Source organism: Schistocerca americana, chromosome 8, assembly GCF_021461395.2.
Source record: "Schistocerca americana isolate TAMUIC-IGC-003095 chromosome 8, iqSchAmer2.1, whole genome shotgun sequence".
Lineage (NCBI taxonomy): Eukaryota > Metazoa > Arthropoda > Insecta > Orthoptera > Acrididae > Schistocerca > Schistocerca americana.
In genome coordinates this window covers 311,688,386-311,712,737 of record NC_060126.1, presented here as the reverse complement: position 1 = coordinate 311,712,737, position 24,352 = coordinate 311,688,386, and the positions used below count along the sequence as shown (strand labels likewise).

General features: G+C 41.7%; 1 pseudogene; it reads right to left on the bottom strand.

The window, feature by feature from the left end:
* Positions 1–5,219: 5,219 nt before the first annotated feature.
* LOC124546378 lies at positions 5,220–5,337 on the bottom strand (annotated as a pseudogene).
* Positions 5,338–24,352: the final 19,015 nt, after the last annotated feature.

The following is a 24,352-nucleotide window of genomic DNA, read 5'->3' as shown; positions in this document are numbered from 1 at the left end:
TCACTCCTAATTTACCTTTATCCTTCTCATCAGCCACACGAAGAGACATATTAAATTTCTTAAAAGACATCATAGCTGCCATTGACTGTATAAAATATTTATTCTTACGATTCCAATTTCTGCCTTATGGTCATTTTCAAGTAACACTGCAAAAGTTACCGAAACACAAAAATACAAAAGTGAAGCACAGGGTGTATATACATAATTAAGAAAACATTTCATTAAGAAAGTAGCTCAATTATACAAATTGGTGAGAAATGTACATTACTTGCATTCTGTCAGAATATAAAACTATCTAACATGAGTACATGTCATCCGCAAAATGCAGCCTTTTGACTGTGAGAGTCTCACAATATCCGATGAGTACGACACTTATTACATCGTAATATGTTGTTAAATATGTACTGAACTGTCAATGTTACCATCATTCTAATAATCTATCACACATACAAGCTCAAGTGCACTGACAACATGTGCAGCTAAGTCCGTTGGCGCGAAAAGACATTTACTAAAGATACTGCTGATGCACATAGAAAAAGTAGTGCACACTAAGGATACAACTTATAAGCTTTATATCGTAAATTCTTTTCATCTGTCGGCTTTCATACAGCTTTCTAAATAGTGCTATGCTAGGATAGGATGGGAATATTTATTTATAAGATAATAGAGGATAATACATGTGTTATCTGTTAATAAGCTCTCACATTGACTTAAATGCTCGTAAATGAGATGAAGACAGATCTCTGATATATAATACTTTGTGTGCGTATAAATTTTACGAATATGAATGGCGTAAAACGCTCGCCAGCAATCCAATTCACTGTGCAGCACCAAAAATTCTGACAAAACATCACAATGCCTCCGCACAAATACAGGATGCATCATCCAACCAGGTTCTATTACAGCAAAATGGTTCAAATGGCTCTGAGCACTATGGGACTTAACATCTGAGGTCATCAGTCCCCTAGAACTTAGAACTACTTAAACCTAACTAACCTAAGGACATCACACACATCCATGCCCAAGGCAGGATTCGAACCTGTGGCCATAGAGGTCGCGTGGTTCTAGATTGTAGCGCCTATAACCGCTCGGCCACACGGGCCGGCTATTATAGCAAACAGGACTAAGTAAATATCCATCGAAAATGTTTAAAATTTTTCGATAAGTGTCTAAAATAACTGTACAGTTCTATAAACTACTGTTGAATTAGATTGATAAAATAATCCACATTTTTCGGATACAATGAAATGTCGAGGCTACATTTCATTTATAAAATATACAAAAATAATTGGAGTATGCTTTTCTTCCCTCGTTATAGTCCATAAGCTTTTGTTTACAGTAAAATACACCAGAATTACTGATAAAATTTGTTACTTATGATTTAAGAAAAAACTGCTCTGATAAACCACATAAAAATTGGCGACCTTAAAATACATAAAATAAGAGAATAGATACATTGCAAGCAGTAGCGGACATGTCGTTACACAGTTTCTATTATAATTTTGAAGTATCTACATATTTTTTTATTTTTTATTTAATTATTTAAAAAAAAACCTCGTTTACACGCCTGTGTATACAAAATATCAGGGTGGTAAACTCCCATCAGATGTCAAGGTATTGCGCCTGTAAGCCATTTTACAATCTATCATTTGTACATCAAATGGACTGGAAATTATCTAACAATCTTTTATTTTTTAAATCAGTTTGATCATTAAGTGGGTCATTGGACATAAGCAAAACAAATGGCCTTAAGGCCGAAATTGCAGACGTAACAATAAATATTTTATACAGTCAATGCCAACTATGATGTCTTTTAAGAAATGTTATATGACTGTGAATCCCGACCATGAGAAGATAATCACACATTAAATTATTACTTTATATAAAATTTTACACATTTATGTATAACCTCTAAATAAAAATTTCTTTCGTTCTAAACACTATTCGGTAAACGGTTTCTACCAACTAGAAATAAAGGCTTCACTCGCCTTTCTTCAGTCAATAGTTTCACAAAACTCCTGCACCTGTCATACATTGTAAAGACGTTTTACAATCTGACTGACTGGATCACACAAGAGTAGGACTTTTGAATTAGGAATGCTTATGATTTCCCATTGACCCTGGAACAAATTAAATAACTTCCCTACTTCTTTATGAAGCTTAGAGCTTCTGACATGTGTATAAACCATAACTCTATCCCTTATCTTAAATCTAGGAATTAGAGCTGTGTCATTATGCCTCATGAGCCTTGATTCTGCACTGGTTTTTAGATTATCCGCTACTTTTTCCTAGTTAATTTCTATAACTTTTTCATTAACTCTCGGTCATTTTCAGTTAACAATGTTTCACCTTTTACTTCTTTGCCTATGACTTTTAGAAGTACCACTCCCATACTAACATGTGGTAGTTGATTCACTATCGTCTCGAATTTAGGAAGCATATCTGTTCGTTTACTATACCCCTCTGAGCTGTAAGTACAACAAAGATGTCCTATTTCTTTCGTTAGTGTTTCTGCTGCCTTAATTTTGAAATAATGTTTTGATATAAGTACACAATGAATATTGTGGTTGATAAGTAAATTTTTAAAAGACTTACTCGTAAATTGACTACCGTTGTCAGATAAAATACTCTTAGGGTTCCCTATGTTAAGGAAGTAAACTTTCTCCAGACAGCTGGCTACCCTTTTTGCATTTGCACGTTTTAATGGGTAGAGTCTAACGTATTTAGACCAACACTCTAGCACCACAAATGTGTACTGCACACTATCTCTGCTTTTCAGAAATTGACCATAGAAATCGATAGCACACAGATCCCATAATTTCTCAGGTACTATGTGATACACCCGATATTTAACTACAGGTGAAGTATTCTTTACTTCCTGACACAGCTGGCGTAAACAGATAACAGTTATAACTATCCCTCACATTGTGAGCATAGAAGAACTAGTTCATACGTTTTAGGCATTTCTTTATGCCGAAGTGCCTATATCCTTGACGTATACATCTTATTAGTTGAATTACACATGTATAGGTGCACTAATTTGTTGACGATTATTCTCTACAGAATGGTTTCAGTATAATACACTATGTGATGCATCTGGACACCTGGCTGAAAATGACTTACAAGTTCGTGGTGCTCTCCATCGGTAATGCTGGAATTCAATACGGTGTTGGCCTACCCTTAGCCTTGATGACAGTTTCCACTCTCGCAGGCAAACGTTTAATCAGGTGCTGGAAGGTTCCTTGGGGAATGGCAGCCCATTCTTCATGGAGTGCTGCACTGAGGAGTGGTATCGATGTCGGTCAGCAAGCCCTGGCACGAAGTCGGCGTTCCAAAACATCCCAAAGGTGTTCTACAGAATTCAGGTCAGGACTCTGTGCAGGCTAGTCCATTACAGCAATGCTCTTGTCGTGCAACCACTCCGCCAAAGGCCGTACATTATGAACAGGTGGTCAGTCGTGTTGAAAGATGCAATCGCTATCCCCGAATTGCTCTTCAACAGTGGGAAGCGAGAAAGTGTTTAAAACATCAATGTAGGCCGGTGCTGTGATAGTGCTATGCAAAACAACAAGGGGTGCAAGCCCCCTCCAAGAAAAGTACGACCACACCATAACACCACCACCTCCGAATTTTACTGTTGGCACTACACTTGCTGGCAGATGATGTTCACTGTGCATTCGCCGTACCCACACCCTGCCATCGGATTGCCACATTGTATACCGTAATTCGTCACTCCACACAATGCTTTTCCACTGTTCAGTCGTCCATTGTTTACGCTCCTTGCGCCAAGTGAGGTGTCGTTTGGCATTTACTGGCGTGATGTGTGGCTTATGAGCAGCCGCTCGACCATGAAATCCAAGTTTGCTCACCTCCCACCTAACTGTCATAGTACTTGCAGTGGATCCTGATGCAGTTTGGATTTCCTCTGTGATGGTCTGGATAGATGTCTGCCTATTACACATTATGACCCTCTTCAACTGTCAATGGTTTGTGTCAGTCAACAAACGAGGTCGGCCTATACGCTTTTGTGCTGTATGTTTCCACTTCACTACCACATCGGAAACAGTGGACCTAGGGATGTTTAGGAGTGTGGAAATCTCGGGTACAGACGTATGACACAAGTGACACCCAATCACCTGACCACGTTCCAAGACCATGAGTTCCGTGGAGCTCCCCATTCTGCTCTCTCACGATGTCTAATGATTATTGCAGTCGCTGATATGGAGTGCCTGGCAGTAGGTGGCAGCACAATTCACATAATATGAAAAACGTATGTTTTTGGGGCTGTCCAGATAGTTCTGATCACATTGTGTATATCATTACATATTAACCAATTTCCTTTTCCCCCATGGTAAGGATTTCCTGTTTGCATGTTCGAAATAACTTTGTTTACATGTTGAGTATTCTATCAGCGAGTGCTATACTAAGGCGAATACATCTATCTATGGGTAATTCTCTTTGGAACACTTTACATGTGATACCATAGTTTGAAGCATCTGAGGATATAATAAAACCCCCTTAATGTTAGGATGTTGCAGAATAGGAGCATTAACTAAATTTTCTTTGATTTCATCAAACATATCTTTTCCTCCTCACCCTAGCGCCAATGGCTTCGTTTTTTAAAAGTCGCATGATTGTAGGGTAAATGATATGATCTTCAGTTAGAAATTTTCGAAAAAAATTTATCGTACTAGGCAAATATTTTAACTGTTTTTTTTTTTATAATTTGGAGGGTAAGGACAGTTTGCTATGGCCTACACTCTCTTTGGATCCAGACTAATACCTCTAGAATCTATAAGTGCCCAATGAAATTAACCTTCCTTTCACCAAACGACAACTTTGCTAATTTTTTGGTAACGCCCTTTTGGCAAAAGTTCATAAAAACTTCCTCCAATAATTCCTTATGTTCATACCAAATTTTTGAGATCATAAGCGAGTCTTCAACATAGAGATTAATTTTTTGCAATAATTCATTTCCTAAAGCAAGATCTAAAAACTAAACTAAACTAAACTCCTCCCGAACAGGCCATGAAGGCCCAACGGTACCGACCGCGCATCGTGTCATCCTCAGCCAACAGGCATCACCAGATGCGGATATGGAGGGGCATGTGGTCAGCACACCGTTCTGCTGGCCATATATCAGTTTCCAAGACCGGAGCCACAACTTTGCAATCAATTAGCTCCTCAGTTTGATTCACAAGGGCTGAGTGCACCCCACTTGCCAACAGCATTTGGCAGACCTGATGGTCACCCATCCAAGTGCTAGCCTTGCCCAACAGCATTTAACTTCAGTGATCTGATGGGAACCGGTGTTGCCACTGCGGCAAGGCCATTGGCAAAGCAAGATCTAACGCTCTCTTAAAAAATGATACTGACACATTTAATACGATGGGTAACACCTTAAATTAGAAGGATCTTCCTTCTAATAAAAATGCAGTATAAGGGGGATATTCTGGATGAAGCGAGATCTTATATACTCAGCCCCATTTAATCAAGCCTCCTTCTGTAATAAACGTTTATCCCTTTCCGTTTGTATTATTTGATTCAGAGTAATGGCATCTGAAACTAAATAGACTTCTCCACTAGGTATCTTTATGACTAGGAAGTCATTATTGTATTCACTATGTGACCCTTCGACTATGCCTTTTTCCAGCATTTTTTAAAATTTCTAATGTGGCAGCTGCTTTGGTAGTACTTATGAAAATATTTTAGTTTACCCATCTTATACGCCATAAATATTTCCTCCTTAGTTTTCTTTCCCTTTCCTTCTGTGATGGCTACGATTTGAGGTCTGCTTACAGGTAATGATGGACACCTCCAGGATTCTCCACTCCTCTTCAAGAAAAACTGATCTACAATACTAATATTACAGCCAGAATCGATGTCATACACCTTTCCTAAAACTATTGGTTTCACATTACATTGCTAATTAGGAAAGGAGCTCTCTTCCAATAAATTGTCTGTAATAACCTCTCTTCCTGTAAATTAATTACCCCTAAAAACTTGGGCCTGCAATAATCTACTGCTGGGCTGCATTTCATGATTCACAGTAACAAACAATATGTGAGAAGGTAAAACAGCTGTGGGAAATATTCGGTGTAAGTATGTTTTGCTGCAAGTGCATTGGACTTAGGAGTACCATAAGTCCATAATGGAGATGTATGGCTGCAGGCTCGTTAAATGTAAACCAATTCATTGTACTCTAGTATTTCAACTACTGCGAGTGCTTCTTGGATACTGCAAGAATGAAAATAGAGTAGCTTAGCGGACCAATGTGTAGTGCTCCCCCTACTGGCGAGGGTACACTCTACAAGCCCAGCCATTGTATATGTGGCGAGGTACATCTTCTGGTGACATCACATGGTCAACCTTTGTTGTCCACTTTTGGGGTACTTCCATACATTTGCTGTCCCATAAGTCTTAAATCACTTGTGTCAGCGTCATCTAGGTCATTTCGAGGGGGGGACCGGGGGGGGGGGGGGAGGATTAAACATTAATAAGAATCAACCTATGCATGGGAGCACATCTGTATGTGGTATAAAGTAAGCAGAATTTTGGTATGAACCGCCCATTTACTTGTAACCAGGCACTCTAAAGTTTCGCCAATACAGGAAGACGAGAAACAGGTCACTATGACGTGGCCTGCTCCTCATCTTTGTGTGGTTTCAGTATAGATTTGACTTGTCCAATCTTCTATTAGTGTGTTGTTCATCCAGATTTGGTTAAATATCTGTAACAGCTTTGTAAGTGCTACGTCAGTAAGATTTTCTATCATCTGATAGTGGATGTCGTCCTTGTCAGGTGAGGAATTTGCACCTTTTCAGTGTTCTTCATCATTTCTGATACGTAAATGGTACCATGAGGGAATGACTGTGATTCCTGTGCTCTGGAGGACGAAACAGCTGCTTGGCTGCCGACGCTGGCGATATTAAGTTCACAAATCTTCAAACCAGACGTCATTTTCTCAAAAACTTTAATTTTATCCATATGTCAGCAAGACTGATATTATTATTTAAGAATTCACAAAACGTATTCCAGCTGTTATTTTTACAGTCTTCAAACACTCGAAGATGTTTTCTGATACGCAATGAAGTTTTCTACCGTCAGTTTTTTTGCAAGTTACTGACTGCAAATTTTCGCTCTGCCATAGTTCTAGAGCACTCTGGTGTCCACCAGAAAGGGAGCTGTTGCTTCAAAATAATGACTATCTTTTTGCTTGGAATGGAAGTTGTTGCAGCTTCTTCAACAACTGAAATGAGATGTTGATAGGTAGCCTACTGACCTAACAAACTGAAATGAGCTGTTGTGAGGCAGCCTATGGACCGAACAAACTGTTAAAGAAGTGAAACTTTTCCTGGTCTGTAGCAGTGTTTGTGAGCCAGCTAGCTTCCTTGATATGATAGCTGCTGTTCGGGTATAATATAATAGTGACTCGATTTATAGGGGAATCTGTCAGTTTCCAGAGGGAGATGATCCGAATCAAGGAAGTCACATTTGACTGTCCACTCCATTACTCTGGAAATCAGTAAAGTGCTATGTCACATCGACGAGTGACTGAGTTTTCTACATAGGTTCCTTTGAGAATATTTTCAAGTTGTTTGTACAGTGCAAAATTACCAACAGATTGGAACATAGCAAAATAACTACCAGATTGAGCACTACTCTTGACCTAGCACAACCCACTGAGCAAGCTGGGTTCTGTACAGGGTTTAGTGCAATTGATTACATCCTTATCTATATCAAACAACTAGTAGAAGAAATGAGTACCATCTACCTCTTTGCCTGGCCTTCATAGACATCAAAACAGATATTGGATTCGCTCAGTCATCCAGATGTGTTTAAGACTCTAACAGAACAATGAACAGAACAGGTCTATATTAAAGTCTCATAGAATATGTGCAAAACCTCTGAAGCGTTGGTGAATGTAGTTGAAGAAGCCAATGAATTTCACATCTACATGGATGTAAAACAAGCTGACTCTGTATCTCCAAAAATATTTTCAACAGTCCACGGTAAAGCAATGTCTAAATTGGATTCGACAAATAGAATTCAAATTCTGGGAAAGAGATTAAATAACTTGAGGTTCGTTGATGATATTGTTGTATCTGCAAAGACGATAGAAGAACTTCAAATATTGATTAGTGAACATGTGTCAGTCTGCCCTGAAGCTAGCTTAAAGATGAACGATGATAAAATCAAAATCATGATGAATGTATGACTCTGGAGCGAAATGTTTCTGTTGGAACCTTGCAACAGTGAAGAATCACGAAATATGCGTGCCTGCATCAACTGCTAAATACACTCCTGGAAATGGAAAAAAGAACACATTGACACCGGTGTGTCAGACCCACCATACTTGCTCCGGACACTGCGAGAGGGCTGTACAAGCAATGATCACACGCACGGCACAGCGGACACACCAGGAACCGCGGTGTTGGCCGTCGAATGGCGCTAGCTGCGCAGCATTTGTGCACCGCCGCCGTCAGTGTCAGCCAGTTTGCTGTGGCATACGGAGCTCCATCGCAGTCTTTAACACTGGTAGCATGCCGCGACAGCGTGGACGTGAACCGTATGTGCAGTTGACGGACTTTGAGCGAGGGCGTATAGTGGGCATGCGGGAGGCCGGGTGGACGTACCGCCGAATTGCTCAACACGTGGGGCGTGAGATCTCCACAGTACATCGATGTTGTCGCCAGTGGTCGGCGGAAGGTGCACGTGCCCGTCGACCTGGGACCGGACCGCAGCGACGCACGGATGCACGCCAAGACCGTAGGATCCTACGCAGTGCCATAGGGGACCGCACCGCCACTTCCCAGCAAATTAGGGACACTGTTGCTCCTGGGGTATCGGCGAGGACCATTCGCAACCGTCTCCATGAAGCTGGGCTACGGTCCCGCACACCGTTAGGCCGTCTTCCGCTCACGCCCCAACATCGTGCAGCCCGCCTCCAGTGGTGTCGCGACAGGCGTGAATGGAGGGACGAATGGAGACGTGTCGTCTTCAGCGATGAGAGTCGCTTCTGCCTTGGTGCCAATGATGGTCGTATGCGTGTTTGGCGCCGTGCAGGTGAGCGCCACAATCAGGACTGCATACGACCGAGGCACACAGGGCCAACACCCGGCATCATGGTGTGGGGAGCGATCTCCTACACTGGCCGTACACCACTGGTGATCGTCGAGGGGACACTGAATAGTGCACGGTACATCCAAACCGTCATCGAACCCATCGTTCTACCATTCCTAGACCGGCAAGGGAACTTGCTGTTCCAACAGGACAATGCACGTCCGCATGTATCCCGTGCCACCCAACGTGCTCTAGAAGGTGTAAGTCAACTACCCTGGCCAGCAAGATCTCTGGATCTGTCCCCCATTGAGCATGTTTGGGACTGGATGAAGCGTCGTCTCACGCGGTCTGCACGTCCAGCACGAACGCTGGTCCAACTGAGGCGCCAGGTGGAAATGGCATGGCAAGCCGTTCCACAGGACTACATCCAGCATCTCTACGATCGTCTCCATGGGAGAATAGCAGCCTGCATTGCTGCGAAAGGTGGATATACACTGTACTAGTGCCGACATTGTGCATGCTCTGTTGCCTGTGTCTATGTGCCTGTGGTTCTGTCAGTGTGATCATGTGATGTATCTGACCCCAAGAATGTGTCAATAAAGTTTCCCCTTCCTGGGACAATGAATTCACGGTGTTCTTATTTCAATTTCCAGGTGTGTATGAAAGGAGAGCTAAAACCAGAAATATTTCAACGCATTAAGTTAGACTGACAAGCTTATGGAAGGTACACTTTCGTTTTGAAATCTAAGATGTTAGCGAAGCTGAAGAAAACTGCTTTTGCCCAGTGTATTACTGCCAGTAATATCTTATGGCTGTGAAATAAGGGCGTTAAATGACTTAAATATTAGAAAACTAAAAGTAGCCGAAACAGGAATGGAAAGATGAATGTTGGGCAACACAAAGAAAGATAGAAAAAAAGCAACTGAAATCAGACAGGCAACAAAAGACAGTGACCTAATGGAAAGAATGAATACCTCGAAATGGCACTGGTCTGGCCATGTCGCTTGAAGAAAGATGGCAGGTGATCAAAACGGGTACTACATTGGAGCCCAGTTTATCAAAACATACCAAGGGGAAGTCCACCAGACAGACAGGACAGTGACCTCAGAAAGAAAGCCGGATTGAATTGGCAACAGGAAGCTCAAGATCGGCAGATATGGAAGAATCAGCAGCGATTCTATGTTACTCGCCAGCTCAAAGAGGCCTCATCAGTAAGTAAGTAAGTAAGTTAGTTAGTTAGTTAGTTACGTGTTCCATTTATCAATAGCATGCAAAACCGTTATGATGTGGAATGTGCCAAATGCACAAGAAATGCGCACAGGAAACAAGGTTTTTTTTCACATTATAGTGTTACACCTAAATATTTCTATTATCTAACCCATTTCCTTAAAAGGCACAAAATGCATATATTATATATCCAGATTTGTTCACTCATATTCAAGAATTCATCTATGGTATAGAAGGAGTTGTCAAGGAGGTATGATTTCAAGTTGTTTTTGAAACTATTACTGCTGTCTGTCAGACATTTTATTTCATCTGGTAATTTATCAAAAAGTTTTATAGCAGCATATTTTAATCCCTTTCTGCGCCAAAGATAGGTTAAGTAAAGGATAGTATAGGTCTTTCTTTTTTCTGATATTGTAATCATGAATGTCGCTGTTGATTTTAAACTGGTCCATGTTGTTGAGAAAAAATTTCATTACTGAGTAAATGTACTGTGAAGCAGTTGTAAGAATTCCTAACCTTTTAAACATATGCTTACAAGATGTGCGACTATGAACCCCACACTTTATTTTAACCACTTTCTTTTGAGCAGTGAATACCTTTTGCCTAAGTGTTGAGTTGCCCCAGAATATTATTCCGTACGGCATCAGAGAGTGGAAGTATGCAAGCAAAGTATGTTAGCTTACTAGTTTTTACATCCTCAAAATTGTCTGATCTGTAGCTTCAGCCGCCAATCGCTACACGTATGTCTGGTGAACGGTGGCTCAAGGATGCAACAATTTGAAAAAAATCGAAAACATAGTGCCGCGTTGGCCGCTTAGCGCCTGCGAGGCTGCATGATGCAACTCGCCTCGGGCGGCTCGCCAGCGGGTGCGCGCGCTGATAGTACGGCTACAGCGTGCGTACGGGATATCGCTCCCGCTGGCGACGCTGAAAATTCAAAGTCCGTTATCAGCGCTCTTATGTAATCAAGGTCAGGCGCTCAGTATATATAAGCGGCCAACGCAGACCAGCGGAATCATTCCGCTGTGAGCTATATCTGCAACAGCATTGAAGCACTACGCCTCGTCGACGTGTGTATCGTCAACATCGCCATCGCATGCCAGTCTATAAACACATAATAAGTCTGGAGAATAAACTTGGCACAAATGGAACTTCACAAAAGTTGCTGAACCTAGTCGCTTTAGGAGACCCAAAATATTAATTTTCCAATTAAGATTCTCATCTATATGTACACCCAAAAACTTAGTATGCTCTACCTTGGCTACTGACTTCTTTTGATGTGTTATGTTTATTCACGGAATTATACTTTTTGCAGCAGAAAATTGGATGTGCTATGTTTTTTCAAAGTTCAGAGCCAGCCCATTCGCAGAAAACCAATTAATAACTTTTCCGAAGACCTTATTTGTATCATTTTCTATCGGACTTTCTTTTACTGGATTAATAACTATGCCTGTATCATCAGCAAACAGTCTTAGTTCAGCATCTTGTGTTACATAAGAAGGGAGGTCATTCACATATATCAAGAACAGGAGGGGACCCATAATGGAACCTTGTGGAACACCTAATGCAATTTCACCCCAGCTAGATGAAGTGGCAAACTCCTTTGAATCACCTGAAGCATACAAAGAAACTTTTTCCTACCTGTTCTCTAGCTATGACTTAAACCACTCATATGCTGTTCCATTTATACCATAGAATTGTAATTTCTCTAACATAACGTCACGGTTCACACAATCAAATGCTTTGGGTAAGTCTCAGGATATTCCTACTGGTGACATTTTACTATTTAAAGACTCTATTATGTGGACAGTGAGATTGTATATTGCTGCCTCAGTGGAACAGGATTTCTGAAATCCAAACTGTGATTTACTGAGTATCCCATTACTGTTGAGATGGCTAACCACTCTTGAGTACATTACATTCTCCAAGATTTTTGAAAATGCTGTAACCAAGGATACTAGCTGGTAATTATTGACATCTGTGGTTTCCCCCTTTTTGTAGAGAGGCCTGACAATGGCATATTTTAAAATACCCTGAGTCAGTGATGTATTACATATGTGACTCAAAACATGAGCTGTAATTTCTCCATATTGTTTTAATAACTTGTTAGAGATGTCATCTACTCCAACAGAACATTTATTTTTCAAAGATTTAATAATTTTCCTTATTTCACAAGCGGCTGTTAGAGTAAACTTAATCTGAATAAAATTTTTCAAAACTGTCTCTTCCATGTACTGCCTGGCCTTTCCTTTTGAACTATTCTCATCAATTTTTTCTCCTACACTTAAGAAGTGATTGTTCAATACATTGGCTATCTGTGTACTGTTGATTAAGATGGTCTCATTTTCTTTAACAGTAATACTACCTACCCCAATTGTTACTTTTCCTGTCTCCCTTCTAACAACATTCCATATTGATTTGATTTTATTGCTGGAGTTGTTAATTTCTTCTCTATCATACATATTTCTTGATTTCCTTACAACTTTTCTCAGTGTGTTACAATAATTTTTGTAGTGTAAAACTACTTCTGGATCTGTACTAGTTCTTGCTGTCTCATGCAGTTTTCTTTTTCTTTCTGAAGACACTTTAATACCTTCAGTAATCCGAGGTTTCTTTGAAACGTTTGTGGTGTTACATTTAGCAATTTTCTTTGGAAAACAATGTTCAAAAAGGGATATAAATTTATCAAGAAATATGTTCCATTGATCATTAGCATTTGGCTCATTATATACATCTTCCCAGTTTACATTTCCTAAACTTTCTCTGAAGTGATCTACAGATACCAGTTTGAGCACCCTCACACTTTTACTTAATGGTTTCTGAACTGTACACCCTGTTAGGTTTTGTAACTTAATCAGTTGTGCATCATGGTCACATAATCCATTTACCACAGGGAAAGCATGTGTTTGTTCTACACCCTCTTGCTGTGTTTGTTCTACATCTATTAGAGTACTACCGTAAGTGATTGAATTGGCTGATAATGATGATGATGAAAAGTCTTCTCCCGCTTTCTGGCTAGTTAGGGCTTGGCTGTCAGCTGTTTGAGCAGTGAGTGTCAGGCAAGCGGAATCTACAGGTTAAAAATTTATTTGGCGCTCCCAAGTTGCTAGATTCGCGCAACGGCAGAACTGTCTGAGTTAGAGTGGCCTATGTTTACGTTTCGTTATTTTGGTGTTATTTGTTTTTAATTCAAGTACAGCTCTCACAGTAAATGAAAACAAGCCAGGTTTCTATGACTGGGAGCTATCAAGAGAATTAAAATTGTTATCGAGGAAGACTAAAATACTCTTTTATTTGTCCCAGATTTTATTTGATTTTATTCCCACATTATCAGTATCATAAATCATATTGCAGAACTTTGCAGTTATTTTTGTTGGTTTGGTAAAGAAATCTGGCCTTTGTTAATCAACTGAGTGAAATGTTCTTTTGCGCTGAGACAGTCAATTTATTTGAAACACATTGATTCATTTCACACTATAGGCTAGTTTCGACTGTTTGTTCAGTTTCAAACGCACATTTTTATTTCCTCAGGCGTATAGCATTACCAGGTCACATGTGCCATAATAAAGAAAGTAAGTAAGAGAATACTCGAAGGTAACTGACATCTCGAAAACCGCTCCTACAAGTTTCATACCAGGTGCTTCAGTGTAAATCTGTGCATATGAATGTGCACTTTACTTCAAATTATGGTTTTTAGTGTGGTTTGCGAAATTCCGCTGTTCTCGGCGTATTCTCTGATCTGTTGTTACTTTTATGAGATAGTGTAGGATCTGTTAATGCTATATGTACAGGTTAACAATTATTGAACAACACAAAAAATGTAAATTAGTAACAAACTACAGTATACAATCGCCGCCCGCAGTGGCCATGCGGTTCTAGGAGCTTCAGTCCGGAACCGCGCCACTGCTATGGTCGCAGGTTCGATTCCTGCCTCGGGCATGGATGTGTGTGATGTCCTTAGGTTAGTTAGGTTTAAGTAGTTCTAAGTTCTAGGGGACTGATGACTTCCAATGTTAAGTCCCATAGTGCTCAGAGCCAACAGTATACAAACACTTTATTTAACATGTAAATGTCACTAGGGATAACCAGGTTTAGGTTACGACATGTCTGATATGCCTGCCATCATTGGCGATGATGGGGCGCAGACGAGTAGCGAAGTTCTGCATGACCCGCTGAAGTGTCAGAACATCGATGCTGTCGATGATCTCCTGAATGGCTGTTCTCAGCTCAGCAATGGTTTTGAGGTTAGTGCCGTACACCTTGTCTCCAATATAGCTCCACAAAAAGAAGTCACATGTGTTCGTATCCAGAGAACATGGCGGCCCATCGAGACCGACGCCAATGGCTTCTGGGTGCCCCAGAGCCAGAACGCAGTCCCCAAATTGCTCCCTCAGGACATCAAACTTTCTCCTGCTTCGATGGAATCGAGCTTCGTGCTCCACGACCCACATCTTGTCGAAATCAGGGTCACTTTGGATAATGGGGATGAAGTCATCTTCCAAAACCATTCGGTAGTCACCGTGCCATCAAGGAATATCGCACCGATTATTCCGTGACTGGACACTGCACATCACACAGTCACCCGTTGAGGGTGAAGAGACTTCTCGATCGAGAAGTGCGTATTCTCGGTCCGCCAAATGCGCCCATTTTGCTTATTGACGAACCCATTCAAATGAAAGTGGACTTTGTCGCTAAACCAAACCATATTCACATCAAAGTCCTGTTCGTCAATTCTTTGGACAAAAGTGTTGGCGAAACACAACCGCTGTTCCATGGTATTGGGGCTTAATGGCTGATGGGTTTGAATTTTGTATTGGAAGAGATGCAGGTCTTCAACAACAATTTGTCGCAGTTTTCCTAGTTGATTCCCACCTGACGTGAAGCTCGTCTGATCGACTACCTTGGGCTGGTTTGAAACACAGCCGTCGTTGCTGAAGGGTGCAGGAAGGGCCGAAGTATCAACGTCTGTGGGTAGTGGAAAAGTCTCAAGAAAATGGTGTTCTTCAGTATCGTTTGAAGACTTGCAGTCTGTGTGTATACCTTCAATGATAAGATAATCTCTGGTGACAGTGAGTGGAGATCGCCAGGGCAGAAACACTGCACATCCAGGGTGCATTCTTTGAAGGTGGCAGCTGCATCCAGAGTAGAGGGGAAAGCAATAGGTGGGGAGAGCTCAGTAGGCAGTGAGGTGTCACAGTAACCATGAGTTCATTGTTGAATGTCCAGGCTGGTTTGAGTCTGCTGAGAGATACTGTGTCAAGCTTGTCAATTAGCAAGGTATCGAACGTGTGAGTGTCACAACCGACTAAGGGAGTTGAAAAGTTGCATGTATCACTTCATCAGGAGAAGTGCCTTCTCACTCGGCCGATGAGGGAGGCAGGGCTGTTGTCACAGATGAAGGTTGATGCAAGCCGGGTGTCGAGGTCATGTTTGTGAGCAGTGGGCACACCCAGAAGAAGCCAGTAGAGGGCATCAGTCTAGACACCTCTGTCACACATTAGTGTCGTCTTGAGGGTATTTTACAACCTCTAAATAAGCAAGTTACTTTGTAGATGATAAGCAAGTGTTCTGTAGCGAGAGGAGGGCGGCGGGGACAGCCTCTGTGGGAACAACAGCATCACTGACCCTCTGCCAATTTAATGTGTGTTGTGTCTTTGTCATGTCTAGATGATGTGTGTAAACTTGCGTCAGTAACATCATTGTGTATCTTGTATTCTATGCCCATCCAACCAGAGTTTCTTAAGTGGTGACCCACGATGCTCACGAACACCTTTGTCTATGCCTACAACATGTTTTCGAACATTGCCACAGACTGAAAATGTAGAGCAGCTTCAGTGTTTCGCGTTACATCAGCGCCCAACGATTGCCCCACCTGGGCATCGAATATCTACACGACATGTTCAGTGCTCTGTAGTGACGCAATGTGCATTCTTCACAGGACAAATATACACGTAAAGGGTGTCAGTGCAACGCAAAACATTTAAACACTACCCAGCTAGTTGGGCAGTCCACACAAAACGACCCCCGCGCAGCACTTGTTCAGATTCTCCACGATCATACTTCTCAGCCCACGCAGACATTCTTTTCACCCTATTATTCTCCACAATCGTTAATGTGTAACCAAAGCCACCATGAATGGCAGTAATCTTGCCTCGCCTCAACCTATTCTTGCCTCCCAATGGCAAGTATTCGAAATTACACGAAGTCACGCGACCATCACCGATCATGGCGTCCTCGCCTCCACACCACACTAGCTGGCTGTGGTACCATAACTTCGCTTTACAGCCGACGAAGAAGGCAGCACTCTTCTCTGCTACGGCTGTCGTTCGTGACGTCAAGCCCGTGCCCAGCCGGCACTGAGACGATATGACTCGGTCCAGTCATAACTGAACTAGAGGACGCCATTTGTCTACAGCAACAGTCAGCAGGTGCAGCTATCTGTCGTGGGATACAAACTAATTCTCTGTGAGCACGTACACATGTCTATGTTGGTTCCACCTGTGTTATGGTCTCTCCTCACGGAATTGCCAATGGCCATGTACGCTCTGCCAACGAAATGTGCTATTTGCACTGAATCACAAATCCAACTCAAGATGCCCTCCTACTAAATGTAGCACAATTACCGATACAGTTTATGTAAACAGCAACGACGATGGCATTTTACTACAGCGATTACGTTGCCTGGAGAACTGTGTCACAGCATTACTTAAGTCACTTCCGTTGCGTGGTGGTTATACTGCCACAATAAACAAGGTGTTTAAACTATGACACGAGAATCACATACATGAGAATTACCCCAGCCATGACTGGTCCCTACCCCGGATACAGTTGGTCAGAAGACAATCACGCCCAGGAGAAACAGTCCATCTGTGCCTGGTCCCTACCAAGCCATGGCATGGTTGGTCATATCTGCAGCACAGTCTCTCTCCCACCCTTGTTCGCAATGTTCATTTAATTATATATTTCTTCCTTCAGACCTATTCTCTCTCTCTCTCTCTCTCTCTCTCTCTCTCTCTCTCTCTCTCTCTCTCTCTCTCTCTTCTCTCTCTCTCTCTCTCTCTATATATATATATATATATATATATATATATATATATATATATTATTTCTCACAAAATATAATTATATTAACTACCACATATATAATACAATCACAATCACTGAATTTTACTTTCATCAAAGTATCCTCCTTTGGATTTAATGACTGCCTCAAAAACTCGAGGCATGGGGTCAATCAGCTTTTGTCTGCATTGTGAATTTATATGATTCCAGACATTCGTCCCTGATACGTCTGTCCACTTCATCCCAGACCATTTCAATGGGATTTCCATTGGGGCTTTGGTATGGCCATACCATATCATTCAGTACTTTCTGTTTTTCCTTTGATGCAACGTAGTTTGTACAGTATGCTGACTGATGTTTTGGGTCATTATCCTGTTCTATGGTGAATCCTTTCCCTATTAAGCGCAATCCGCTTCATATTTCATGATAATGAAGTATGTGGTGGTACTGCTTCTGATCCACACATCCTTCTATTTCCACAATGTCGCCAACTCTATCTTCAGCAAAACATTCCTAAACCATAATAGAACCTCCACCGTGTTTAATAGTACGTAGAACAAACTGCTAGGCTACCCTTTCCCCTACAAATCGTCGAACAAATATTCTCCTTCTGGTTCCAAAAACCTCGAACTTCGATTCATCGGTGAATAACACCTTCGTCCACTCTTCCAATGTCCAATTACGATGTTTTATTGCCCATTCAAGTCTCTTCTGTTTATTTATGGCCCTTAGAAGGGGTTTTCTTGCTGTGACATATCCTTTCAAGCCGGCTTCAGTCAGTCTCTCTTTTTTACTGTTGCAACAGATATTGTTGTCGTGTTCATTTCTACCAATTCTGCACGAATTTGGAGCGCTGTTTTCAATCTATTTCTCTTGCTGCTAATTCTGATATATTTATCGTCACATTAAGTTGTTCTACGAGGTCGTCCTGGTCGTGGAATGTCCTTACTGCTACCTGCTGTCTTCTGGTGGTGAAGGTTGTATTGCACTCCTATAGACACAATATACTGTCTCGCAATTTCGCGAATAGATAAACCTGCTTGGCTAAGTGCGTTTTTCTATGGATATCTCCACTCGTGGAGCCATACTAGCGATGTGCACACTTCAGTGTCACGAAGGAACTGACATGCAGGAAGCACGTGTTATGTATCGTAGCACTATCTGACGTCCGCTGCGGAACACAGGGCACAACACAGGTGCACCAGCTGCGGCGTCCCTCGGCAAATAGGTAAACAAACATATCAGATAGGTTGAAACGTCCCCTTTGAACAATTTATACATGACTGTGCTTAAACTGACACACGATATTTTTTTAGCGCAGCGCGATCTGACTTTCACAAATCCCTACAAAAGAATGGCCTTGACTAACATTAACCTATACCTTTCACAAATCACTTACCTCACAAAAATCTTCGTTACTCAAGCTACTGCAATACAGCGAGCGCCACTACTGTCAGCTAAATAAAAGATTCAAACTACAGAAGGCACTAACTACTGATAGGCATAGTTAGCAAATGAAAGATTTTGATAGAGAAGAAACAATGTATTTACCTTCATAGTGTTCAAAGGTCATAATATATATAGCAGTTCATGACATCCAGTCTTACAAATTTCAAAAATCCGCCATTTCTCTCCCCACATCCACCACTGCTGGCGGCTCACCTCCAACTGCGCAACTCTACGCTCTGTTCACATCCAGCTGCCCAACACTACAATGGCAGACAACAATGCAAACTAGCCACAGACTGCACACAGCACAGCCAGTGATTTTCATACAGAGCGCTACGTGGCGTTACCAACAAGAAAACAAACAGCCTACTTACAAGGTATATAACGTTTATGTACACAACATTGTTGGATACTATTGTATCTCTAAGACCACAAACAAAAATCATGAAATCATGATTGTGTACAACTGTTATACTATTTCTTTGCTTCCTCAATCGTACCCACGGTATTACACTTCATCTACAGAGAACTAGATGTCATAAATATATAGGCATGCGTATTTAAATACAGAGACCTGTAAACAGGCAGAATACGGCGTTGTGGTCGGCAATGCCTGTATAAGACAACAAGTGTCTGGTGCAGTTGTTAATTCGGTTACTGCTGCAATGACAGGCTATCAAGATTTAAATGAGTTTGTGGTATTATAGTCAGCGCACAAGCGATGGGACGCAGCATTTCCGAGTTAGCGATAGAATGGGATTTTCCTGTACTACCATTTCACGAGTGTATTGTGAATATCAGGAATCCGATAAAACATCAAATCTCCGACATCGCTGGGACCGTAAAAAGATCCTGCTAGAATGGGACCAACGACGACTAAAGACAATCGTTCAGCGTGACAGAAGTGCAACCCTTCAGCAAATTGCTGCAGATTTCAATGCTGGGCCATCAACAGGTATCAGTGTACGAACAATTTAACGAAACATAATTGATATGGACCTTCGGAACCGAAGGTCCACTTGTGTACCCTTGATGACTGAACGACACAAACTTCATGCCTCGCCTGGTCTCTCATCACTGACATTGGACTGTTGATGACTGGAATAGGTTGCCTGGTCGGACGAGTCTCGTTTCAAATTGTATCGAGTGGATGGACGTGGACGTGTACGGGTGTGGAGACAACCTCATGAATCCATGGACCCTGGATGACAACAGGGGACTGTTGAAGCTGGTGGAGGCACTGTGATGGTGTCGAGCGTGTGCAGTTGGAGTGATATGGGACCCTTTATACGTCTAGATTCGACCCTGATAGATGATACGTCCTGTCTGATCACTTGTATCCTTTCATGTCCATTGTGCATTCCGACGGACTTGAGCAACTCTAGCAGGACAATGCGATACCTCATACGTCCATAATTGCAACAGAGTGGCTCCAGGAACACTCTTTTGAGTTTAAACACTTCCGCTGGCCACCAGACTCCCCAGACACGAACATTATTGAGCGTATCTGGGATGCCTTGCGACGTGCTGTCCAGAAGAGTTCTGCACCACCTTGTACTCTCACACATTTATGGACAGCCCTACAGGAATCATGATGTCAGTTCCCTCCAGCACTACTTCAGATGTTAGTCAAGTCCATGCCGCGTCATGTTGCAGCACTTCTGCTTGCTCAGGGAGGACCACACGATATAAGGTAGGTGTGCACGTTTCTTTGGTTCTTCAGTGTAATAGGTTGTGTTTTAACATTATTTCAAGTTGTTATACGTTTTCATTGATCCCAAAGTTATGTCTCAGCACAAAAACAGGAATAATAATAACATTGATGTTGTCGTGGTCTTCAGTCCAAAGACTGGTTTGATGCAGCTCTCCATGCTACTCTATCCTGTACAAGCCTCTTCATCTCCTAGTAACTACTGCAAGCTACATCCTTCTGAATCTGCGTAGTGTATTCATCTGTTGGTCTCCCTCTATGATTTTTACCTTCCAATCTTCCCTCCAATACTAAACTGGTGATCCCTTGATGCCTCAGAACGTGTCCTACCAACTGATCCCTTCTTCTAGTTATCTCCCCAGTTTTATTCAGTACCTCTTCATTAGATACATGATCTACCTATCTAATCTTAAGCGTTCTTCTTGTCTAAACTGTTTATCGTCCATGTTTCACTTCCATACATGGCTACACTGCATACAAATACTTTCAGAAAAGACTTCCTGGCCCTTAAATCTATACTCTGTGTTAACAAATTCCTCTTCTTCAGAAACACTTTCCTTGCTATCAACAGTCTACATTTTAAATCGTCCCTACTTCGACCACCACAAGTTATTTTGCTGCCCTAATAGCAAAACTCATCAACTACTTTAAGTGTCTCATTTCCTAATCTGATTCCCTCAACATCACCTGATTTAATTCGACTAAGTTTCATTATATTCGTTTTGCTTTTGTTGATGATCATCCTATATCCTCCTTTCAAGACGCTGTTCATGCTGTTCAGCTGCTCTTCCAAGTCCTTTGCTATCTCTGACAGTATTGCAATGTCGTTGTAAAAGCTGAAGGCGTTTATTTCTTCTCCCTGAATTTTAATTCCTACTCCAAATTTTTCTTTTGTTTCCTTTACTGCTTGCTCAATATACAGATTGAATAACATAGGGGATATGCTACAACCCTGTTTCACTCTCTTCTCAACCACTACTTCCCTTTCATGCCCCTCGACTCATATAACGACATCTGGTTTTTGTACAAAATGTAAGCAGCCTTTCGCTCCCTGTACTTTATCCCTGCCACCTTCAGAATTTGAAAGAGCGTATGCCGGTCAACATTATCAACAGCTTTCTCTAAGTCCAAAAATGTTATTACAATAAAAATAATTATAATATTAACAATAGTAATCACCATGTAAGAAGAAAAAAGGAAATGTATATTTATACATCCATCATTTTATCATGTATCAGTAACAACACTGTTGTATTTATATATATATGTGAATATGCTCTGAATTGGTACAGAGCACATTAACATTCAATTTCCTTTTAGATTTTATAATTATTATTATCTTTTCTTGTTTTTTGCGAGTGTGTTTAAAAACAGTCTTGGAAGAACATCAGGACTCACACTTTATGTCTTATCCACCTTCCTTTGATGTGCATCTCCTCATCTTTGTCACTAAGGTGGGCCTGGAAGCCGCGCAATTGTGGGGTTTTGTGATACCATGGGTTCTGCCTTGTGCATTTCTGCAGTCTTGGCTGTACATGCAGATTCAGTAACGCAGCACTCACGTACTCGTCTTTTGCGAGACTAGAGGCACTTGTTAGCACTTAGTTGTTCACACTGACTCTCCTACATTGATATGTACGCAGGATGGGAGGGGTACTATAGTCTTTGTACCCCGACAAATTTGTTGCTTTTTTTCGTGCCAGAAATGGTGTTAGCAACACTGTCAATTATTGTAAAGCCATGCATTGTTTCTTATGAGTTTATGTAGAGGTCGTCTAATCTCTACTGGTTCCCTGATTCTATTATAGGTGGCACAATTAAAGATAATGTAGTCGGTTGCTCTCGTATGGCCACACTGACAGACTTTGTTTTCTTTCCTTCCAAACATATACAGATAAACTGGATATGGCTCATGTCCTGTTGGGTAATGTACCATGCCTTGACTGGGGTTTACATAGCCAAGCACTAGGAATTCTTGAAGGCAAGGGAATATTTGGTAGACTCCTCGACCTGTTCCACTGCCATGTGTTCACTTTCCACTCTAAGAGTTGGGCCTTGGTAGTTACCCTTTGGTCTAAGATTTCTTGGACTTTTGTGAAATCCCCTTTATGTAACCAATAGGAGGCTTACAGTATCTTACTGTAATGTTTACTGGGTAGGTACCAAGGATCACCATTGAAGCACTGATTGGTATAGTGCCAAAGGACCCTGTGAGTCTGAAGAACACATCCCTCTGTGCACATTGCATTAGTTCCCTATTCTGCACACACCAAAATCTGTGCACCTGAACACTTGCTGTATAACCTGTGATGGATGTCAAAATGGCATCCTGATAGATACTCACTGCTTGCAGTGATAGCCTGTAGTTTGCCGTTGAGGCACAGGCAATTTTGTGAATAATGTTGTTTGCTTTGTATGACTCACCTGAACACTTGCTGTATAGCCTGTGATGGATGTCAAAATGGCATCCTGATAAGTACTCACTGCTTGCAGTGACAGCCTGTAGTTTGCCGTTGAGGCACAGGCAATTTTGTGAATAATGTTGTTTGCTTTGTATGACTGTCTCATTGTGTTGTGTGAAGTTACACTTTTCATCCAGTTATACAAGAAGATATCATATGACTGTTTGTCTGGTGACAGAGATTTAAGTGCAGGAATTCTATGTAACAAAAGTTGATCTTTAAGGAGCTTGTGGGTGGCTTTCTATGGGGCATGGTAAGTTTGTTTTCTATACCCCATCGCTGCATCTGGGAGAGGATCCCATTCACCATCCCCTCCATCTGAACTCTTGAGTTCCCTGACACCACAGAAAAGACATCACCAGCATACACCACCACACCATAGACTCGGTCATCTTTTTCCAGTTGGAGCAAAAGTGGTTCAGTTGCCAAATTCCAAAAACACTGGGCCATAAATTGATCCCTGTTGAGCCAAGACGTCATCAGCATACACCACCACACCATAGACTCGGTCATCTTTTTCCAGTTGGAGCAAAAGTGGTTCAGTTGCCAAATTCCAAAAACACTGGGCCATAAATTGATCCCTGTTGAGCCAAGACGTCATCAGCATACACCACCACACCATAGACTCGGTCATCTTTTTCCAGTTGGAGCAAAAGTGGTTCAGTTGCCAAATTCCAAAAACACTGGGCCATAAATTGACCCCTGTTGACCCCCTTTGATAGTGCTTTTTATTACTTTTTGTGTGTCGGCTATTCCACAACTCCACACCTGCAGCACTCTATGGGGCTGTGATATAGACGGTGGGGAACCTGTACATCACTTATCTGGGCAAACAAAGTGGGCCACCATAAATTATCAAATGCTGCCACAATGTCGATAAATATTGCTACTGTGTATTTTTTGGTATATCATCTTGTTAAACACATCTTCGATATGAAACTTCCTGGCAGATTAAAACTGTGTGCTGGACCGAGACTCGAATTTAGGACTGTGCGGACGGGACGTGAGTCGTGCTTGGGTAGCTCAGATGGTAGAGCACTTGCCTGCGAAAGGCAAAGATCCCGAGTTGGAGTCTCGGTCCAGCACACAGTTTTTATCTGCCTGGAAGTTTCATATCAGTGCACACTCCGCTGCAGAGTGAAAATCTCATTCTGGAAACATCTTCGATATCTTTCCCTATTCTGAAACCAAACCGGCATTGATTAAATCCGTGATGCTCTCTCTGTGGGTGCTACCTGTCACAGAGGAGCCTTATGTGAATCTTTGCAAGTTAATCAAACAGACTGGTTTGTAGGTATTAGGATAAGCTGGATCTCTATCCATAGACTTTTTTTACCATAACAGCTTTCGTTAATTTATGGTCTGTAGACACCCTACT